At 49.5% G+C, this 7,880-nt stretch overlaps 1 long non-coding RNA gene across 1 annotated transcript in view; it reads right to left on the bottom strand.

Moving 5' to 3' along the window:
• Window positions 1–1,884: 1,884 nt before the first annotated feature.
• The window catches only part of LOC108524333 (uncharacterized), an 11,142-nt gene continuing 5,146 nt past the window's right edge, over window positions 1,885–7,880 (bottom strand). Inside the window, exons 2-3 of the long non-coding RNA XR_001884026.1 lie at window positions 2,747–2,788; window positions 1,885–2,197 (exon numbers count right to left, since the gene is read on the bottom strand). This is a non-coding gene — a long non-coding RNA (uncharacterized LOC108524333). The remainder of the gene's footprint in view (window positions 2,198–2,746; window positions 2,789–7,880) is intronic.

Here is a 7,880-nt window from a genome sequence, read left to right as displayed (position 1 = left end):
TAGAAAAGTTAGCCAGGCGTGGTGGTGCACGCCTGTAATCCCAGCTACTCAGGAGGCTGAGGCAGGAGAATCGCTTGAACACGGAAGGCGGAGGTTGCAGTGAGCCGAGATCAGGCCACTGCACTCCAGCCTGGATGACGAGTGAAACTCCGTCCCCCCAACACACACACAAAGAGTTAAGATGTTTAATTTTATGTTATATATAGCTACAATTTAAAATGCGTTTAGAGAAAAAAGAAGCACCCTTCTAATGTGATGTGCCATTACAACGCGTGGGTTTTTTTATTACAGCAGCTTCACCCTTCCCTAATACAGAGTTTTCAGATGTTAGGCAGTAAAACGGTAAAGCCCCTTTTAGGGATGTATCAGCATCTAGATGGAATTTAAAGCCTCAAGACTGAATAAAATTGGGGGGGGACAGCGAGTACGGAGAGAATCACAAATGGCTCTAACAGCATCATCTCACCCATGTTGACCCATCACTGGCTTTCTCTGGATCCTTCTTTTTGGAGAGTCTGCCTCTCTGGCGTAGATGCCGGGATGTGAGAGGCTGGAAAGCTCAAGGCAGTCTTGTTTCCCACCGTGTGGAGGAAGCCAGTCTGCAGGAGGAGAAAATGAAGCCTCCCAGAGAGGTGAGAGTTGGAGGGAGACAATGTCCCAGCTGAGTTCAGTACCCAGGCCCTAGGCTCAGGTGCTTCCACTCTGCCTAACCTTCCTGAGGGCTGGACGTTCCACTCTTCCTTCCTTTGAGTGAGTGCGTCTATACTTCTTCCAGGAAAGCCCCGTTTTGGGTTCCTGCCACTTGTAACCGAAAGAGCCCCGAGTCTCCCCCACAGTATCACAGGCCTCCATCTATGTTGAACGAGTGGTGGAAGACAGGAATAGCCACACATCTCTGTAGTGATATGGAAGGTCAGAGGTCCCTGGTGCAGGGGCACAGGCAGCAGCTCCTGCTGGGGAGCCCTTTATAACCTCCTCATGGTTTCCTCCTGAGGGTGTGGCCCTAGGCCGAGTGACAGGAACAGCTGCAGCTGGCAGATTGGAGAGGAAGAGTTTGCAGCTGTTGCCGTTGCTTCTAAGTCTCCGATACACAGAGAAACACACACAATCTCACTTTTCAAATGATCCTCCTTGCCATGATAATGAACGAACACTTCTTGAGTTTTCGTCATGTACCGGACACACTGCTGGGTGCCTTGCTTAGATGGATGTGCTCAATCTTCATCTCCACTCCCAGACATAGTTGGGCCCTGGCAGGCAGCATTGACAGCACCCACAGACCCGTGAGAAATGCAGAATCCCAGGCCCTACTCCAAACCTAGAGTCAGAATCTGCATTTTAACCCAATGATCAAGGGATTCTTAGCCATGGGAAAGTCTGAGAAGTATTGATGCCAGGCAGACGCCAGGACGCCCAGTTAAATGTGAACTCCAGATCAAAGATGAGTAATTTTTTAATGTAAAAATGTCCCAATACTGGCTGAGCACAATGGCTCACTCCTGTAATCCCAGCACTTTGGGAGTTCGAGGCTGGCAGATCACATGAGGTCAGGAGTTCGAGACTAGCCTGGCCAACACAGTGAAATCCTGTCTCTACTAAAAATACAGAAATTAGCCACGTGTGATGGCCCAGACCTGTAATCCCAGCTACTTGGGAGGCTGAGGCAGGAGAATTGCTTAAACCCGGGAGGGGGAGGTTGCAATGAGCCAAGATCTGTACTCCAGCCTGAGCTACAGAGCAAGTCTCTGTCTCAAAAAAATAGTTAAAAAAAAAAAAGTCCCAGTACTTATCCAATCTATATATATAGGATGCATATATACATCTGTTGTTTATTCGAAATAAATGCAACTGAACTTTGCATTTTAAATGCATCCTGTATTTTAATTTGCTAAATATGGCAAGCCTATGTGGAGAACCTTGTGGTTGCCTCCTATGACATTCTTCACCCATCTTCCCAGATTCGCACACCTCCTCCGTGTGCCAGCTGCTGTGACTGGGGCGCAGAGGGCGGGGCTTTGAGGAAACAGAGCGACCCTGCCTCAGACCAACCATTCCGGCCTATGCCCCATGCACACGGATGGGACAGAGACGTGCTGAGTGGGGCGCTGGGAAATCTCCTAGATGGCAAGATGTGGGACGTGATGATTGCAGCGGTGGCACGTTTCAGGTTGCATGAGACAAATGCAGCTCAAACGGACTGGAGATTTAAAAAGGAGAAAGAAAACTTTATTGGCTTGGGTAACTAAAAACAAACAGCAGCAACAAACACCAGAGGCTGAAGCTGGACACCTTGGGGCGTGGTTGGGTGGCCCACTGTCTGGGCTCCAGGGACCTGTTTGGTTTCTACCCCTCCAGTGTAGGGGTATAAAGGCCACTGCAGGGCCGAGGCTGCCCTCACTGCCCCACCCTTCTATTGTTTCCCTGAATCTGATTGGCTCACCTGAACCAATCACAGGGGCCGGGCAGGGATGGAGGTTCTGATTGGCCAGTCCCAAGTCACATGTCCACTCCTGGAGCAGGGCGGAACCAGCTCTCGTAAACCACGTGGAAGGAGAGGACGGAAGGGATGGCCTATTCTCTTTCCAGGACAGCCTGGGTGCAGTGACTACAGACAAGGGTGGGTGCCCACAGCCAAAATAGGAGGTCTGGAGGAAGGGTCCGGGTAGCCACAGGCATTCCCTCATGCTGTGTTCACCACTGTCCAGAGAATTAATAAGATAACCCAAATTTCTCCAGCTTCACTTACCATATGGCATTTAACCCTCACGTCAATCTCATAGAGTAGGTGCTGGAAATGGAAGAAAGACACATATGTAAATGTGTGTACATGCTTCCAAGAGGATATACGAATGCATAAATATGCATTTCTTCTCTAAGAATGAAATGTTGGCTGGGCGTGGTGGCTCACATCTGTAATCCCAGCACTTTGGGAGGCCAGGGCAGGAGGATCACTTGAGGCCATGAGTTGGATACTAGCCTAGGCAACATAGAAAGACTCCATCTCTACAAAAAAAAAAAAATTAGGTGTGGTGGCGCAAGCCTGTGGTCCCAGCTATTCAGGAAGCTGAGACAGGAGGATTACTTTAGCCCAGGAGGTTGAGGGTGCAGTGAGCCATGATGGTGCCACTGCAGTCCAGCCTTGGTGACAGAGCAAGACCCTGTTTCAAAAATTATCATCATCATCAAATGTTTATTTCATTGAAATGCATTTCTAAATACATTTATTAAAGAATAAATCCTGGCCGGGCGCGGTGGCTCAAGCCTGTAATCCCAGCACTTTGGGAGGCGGAGACGGGCGGATCACGAGGTCAGGAGATCGAGACCATCCTGGCTAACACGGTGAAACCCCGTCTCTACTAAAAAATACAAAAACTAGCCGGACGAGGTGGCGGGCGCCTGTAGTCCCAGCTACTCGGGAGGCTGAGGCAGGAGAATGGCATAAACCCGGGAGGCGGAGCTTGCAGTGAGCTGAGATCCGGCCACTGCACTCCAGCCCGGGCGACAGAGCGAGACTCCATCTCAAATTAAAAAAAAAAGAATAAATCCTCATTTAAATGGAATTGTCCATCCATTGCACTTTGTCCTTTAAAACTTTTTTTTTTTTTTTTTTTTTTTTTTTTTTTTTGCGACTGAGTTTCGCTCTTTCCCCCAGGCTGGAGTGCGGTGGTGTGATCTCGGCTCACCACAACGTCCCCCTCCCAGTTTCAGGCGATTCTCCTGCCTCAGCCTCCCGAGTAGCTGGGATTACAGGCGCCTGCCACCACACCCAGCTAATTTTTGTATTTTTAGTGGAGATGGGATTTCAACATGATGGCCAGGCTGGTCTCAAACTCCTGAGCTCATGATCTGCCTGCCTCAGCCTCCCAAAGTGCTGGGATTACAGGCGTGAGCCACCACACTCGGCCTGTCCTCTAAAACTTGTGATGCCAAGGAGAAAAAAATTGACCAAACCAAACACCCAAAGACCTCCTTAACTATAAAGCTTATTTTCATTTAATAAGAAAAATATAGTATGACCCTTTAGGCTTCAGTTCATTTCAAGCGAATCCTTCTGTGGTAATGACAACATGAAAAAATTAACGAGAGCTCTTAAATAAATCGTAAAACCTGTTAAACTTTCTCTCCAGGTGGTGGATTGTTCCCAGTGCTATAAAAGTTCAGTGTAAATTCCAAGTGGTTTTGAGGAACGCTTCCACCTGTTTTCTTCTTGTTGCTGCAGGAGTTTATTTATCCGGAGCAGTTTTTCCTGACATTATTGCACACAGTAAAATGTCTGAGGTTGCTGGTTTTTTATTTTATTTTATTTTATTTTATTTTTTAGATGGAGTCTCGCTCTGTCCCCCAGGCTAGAGTGCAGTGGCATGATCTCGGCTCACTGCAACCTCCGCCTCCCGAGTTCACACCATTCTCCTGCCTCAGCCTCCCGAGTAGCTGGGACTACAGGCGCCTGCTACCACACCCGGCTCTTTGTATTTTTTAGTAGAGACGGGGTTTCACTGTGTTAGCCAGGATGGTCTCAATCTCCTGACCTCGTGATCCACCCGCCTCAGCCTCCCAAAGTGCTGGGATTACAGGCGTGAGCCACCCCGCCCGGCCGAGGTTGCTGGTTAGATCTTACAGACCCCTGCCTACCCAAAGGGGCTGCTTAGAGAAGTGGCACCAGTCTGTGAAGGTCAGACAGCCTGGGCCATAATTCTCACCCTGTCTCCTGAAGGTTGTGCAGTGTGGTGAGGAGAGAGAGAGAGAGGCTTTGGGCCCCTCCAAACCTCTGTGGAATGGCCAGAAATAGCACAAGAGGTCCTCAATGTCCAAGAGTAACTGGCACTGGGAAAAGACCACTTAATACAGCAGTCCATATTTTATATTTATGCAAGACAGTTATTTTCATGTTTGTTTGGGATTCTCGACAAACGAAACAACAAAAAAAAACATTTTAAGAAAATATGGGCCAAGCCGGGTGTGGTGGCTCATGCCTGTAATCCCAAGCACTTTGGGAGGCCGAGGTGGGTGGATCACGAGGTCAGCAGTTCAAGACCAGCCTGGCCAAGATGGTGAAGCCCCGTCTCTACTAAAAATACAAAAAAATTAGCTGGGCATGGTGGCGAGCGCCTGTCATCCCAGCTACTCAGGAGGCTGGCGCAGAGAATTGCTTGAACCTAGGAGGTGGAGGTTGCAGTGAGCCGAGATTGTGCCACTGCACTCCAGCCTGGGCGACAAAACGAGACTTGATCTCAAAAAAAAAAAAAATTGTGTTCTGTACAAAGAGTCACACCACAACAGCAAAAATTCAACACCTTCCTTCCTCTGACAACATCCCATTCTTTACTGCCGCTTCCTTACCCTTGAAAACACAACCCTGCGCTATCTTCCTGCCTTCAGGGCAAAAATTAAAGAGAAGAGCTGGGCATGGTGGCTCAAACCTGTAATCCCAGCCACGTGGGAGGCTGAAGCAGGAGGATCCCTTGAGGCAAGGAGTTCAAGATTTCAAGATCAGCCTGGGCAACATAACAAGACCCTATCTCTGTACTTAGAAAAAAAAATTGAAGCCGGGTGCGGTGACTCATGCCTGCAATCCCAGCACTTATGGGACGCCGAGGCGGGTGGATCACATGGGGCCAGGAGTTCGAGACCAGCTTGGCCAACGTTGCGAAATCCTGCCTCTACTAAACATACAAAAATTAGCTGGGCATGGTGGCCTGCGTCTATAATTCCAGCTACTCGGGAGGCTGAGGCATGAGAACCCCTTGAACCTGGGAGGCGGAGATTGCAGTGAGCCAAGATCGCATCACTGCACTCCAGCCTGGGCGACAGAGCGAGACTGTCTCAAAAAAAAAAAAAAAAAAATTATGGAGGAATCCAATCAGTGCATTGCCCTGCTTCTTAAGCCTTCATTAGAACTGCTCCCCACTTCCCCCAACCCCCGGCAGAGCCCTCTAGCTCAAGCCCTAACGCTCTGAAAGGCCTCTTCTGACTCCTTGTACAGTGATCCCCTGGAATGCGTCCTCCCTTGCTGAACCAAGATAAATAAACCTCACTGACTGGCAGTGGTTCTTTTGGCCCTTGATCGGCTTTCCGCGTCTTACTCGATGCACTTAATTAGCAAAGCCCAATTCAGCCCGGAACTCTAGCTCTCTGGAGGTCTGGGAGATGCACCTTCAATCTCCAACCGGAGAGATTTCTCTCCAGAGACTAAAGGGGTGGAAGTGGGGGCGAGACGGAAGCCACAGTATCAACCTCTGAGAAGCCGCATTCACTCTGGCCAGACACTGCGAGTTACAGTTGGAAAGAATTTCCAAGGAATTCTTCTCTGCCTTGGCAGTGAGGGTAGGGTCAGCTTGACTCCCTCCTCCTGGAGGCCCTGCTCACTCTCTGAACGTCTAAGGAAGAGGATGTATCTGGCCGGTGGAAAACCTGCTGCCTCAGCTGGGCGGGGACCTCAGAATGCCCTTTTTTTTTCTTTTTCTTTTCCTTTTTTTTTTTGAGATAGAGTCTGGCACTGTGGTCCAGGCTGGAGTCCAGTGGTGTGATCTTGTCTCACTGAAACCTCCGCCTCCCAGGTTCCAGCGATTCTCCTGCCTCAGCCTCCCGAGTAGCCGGGATTACAGGTGCACGCCACCACGCCTGGCTAATTTTTGTATTTTTAGTGGAGATGCGGTCTCACCATGTTGGCCAGACTGGTCTCGAACTCCTGACCTCAGGTGATCCACCCACCTCGGTCTCCCAAAGTGCTGGGATTACAGGCATGAGCCACCGCCCCCGGCCAGGATGCCCTTCTTGAGCCTCAGTTTCCTCATCTGTGAGAGAGGCTCAGGACACCTGCCACTGGCCTTAAAACCTGGGTCTCTTGCTGTGTCACCAGCTCCACTGAGCCTCGATTATCCCAACTGTAAAATGGGGTGATCCTCTGATGAGATCTGCTGCCTTGCCGGCTGAGCATGAGGGGGAAATCAGATAATGGGCAGTGTGATCCATCATTAAGCAATTCATTAATTAATTTCATTATCTTTTCTCAAACGTTTCCTGGGGCCTGGGGAGCCAAAGATGACTCAGGTTCAGATCCAGCCCCTTGGGAGCCCACAATGCCAGACACAGACTGACATCCGTACGCGATCCCTCTTCCCCTTCTGCTGGTTCTCCCCCTCACATGCTCACTCAGGCGTCCATCATCCACTCACCCATAAACACAACCTGAGCCTCCAGAGATGAACCAAACCCCGTCCCTGCCCTGGGGGATCTTACTGCTTCAAAGCACCACACAAAGAGAAAAACCTTAATTATTATTTGGGGCAATAATTATAGCAGAGCTACAAAGGAGCCGAGAAGCTGGAAGGTATGAGCTAAATTTGCTGTCAGAGGAATTCTCGCCCTCAGGCCTGGGAAGCAGGGTAAGAACCACTTGCCTTCACTCTTATTATTTACTCATTCACAGGCAGGCCCCAAGCCAGGAGCTGGGTACAGCAGGCAAGGAGGGTTGGTCTCTGTTGCTGAGTCGCTCAGCGTGAGGTGGGCAGAGCAGTCACCCAAAAATAGTATATGAAATGGAGAAAGCGGGGGCTCTGCGGAAGCGCCAATGAGGCACTTGGTCCGGAATTACAGGTGTGGGGGTGGTCTGGGAAGGCTTCCTGGAGGAGGGGACATCTGATCATAGAGGATTATATGATGTTACCAGATGAAGAAGTGGAGGAAGAGCATTTCCAGGAAGTCATTTCTTCATTTCATTCCTCACCAATATTTATGGCCCACTTACCATGCATCAGGCCCTGTCCTAAACCATGGTGTGCCAACATTACACAGATTATCAAGGTGATATTTATGGAAACAGGACCCAGGGCAAAATTAAAATGCAGAGCCCTGTATTTAAAAAAAAAAAAAAAAAAAAA

The sequence above is a fragment of the Rhinopithecus bieti genome, unplaced genomic scaffold (assembly GCF_001698545.2).
Source record: "Rhinopithecus bieti isolate Rb0 unplaced genomic scaffold, ASM169854v2 scaffold_81780, whole genome shotgun sequence".
NCBI classification, from domain to species: domain Eukaryota; kingdom Metazoa; phylum Chordata; class Mammalia; order Primates; family Cercopithecidae; genus Rhinopithecus; species Rhinopithecus bieti.
The sequence above is the reverse complement of the archived record's forward strand: the minus strand, read 5'-3'. Positions and strand labels throughout refer to the sequence as shown.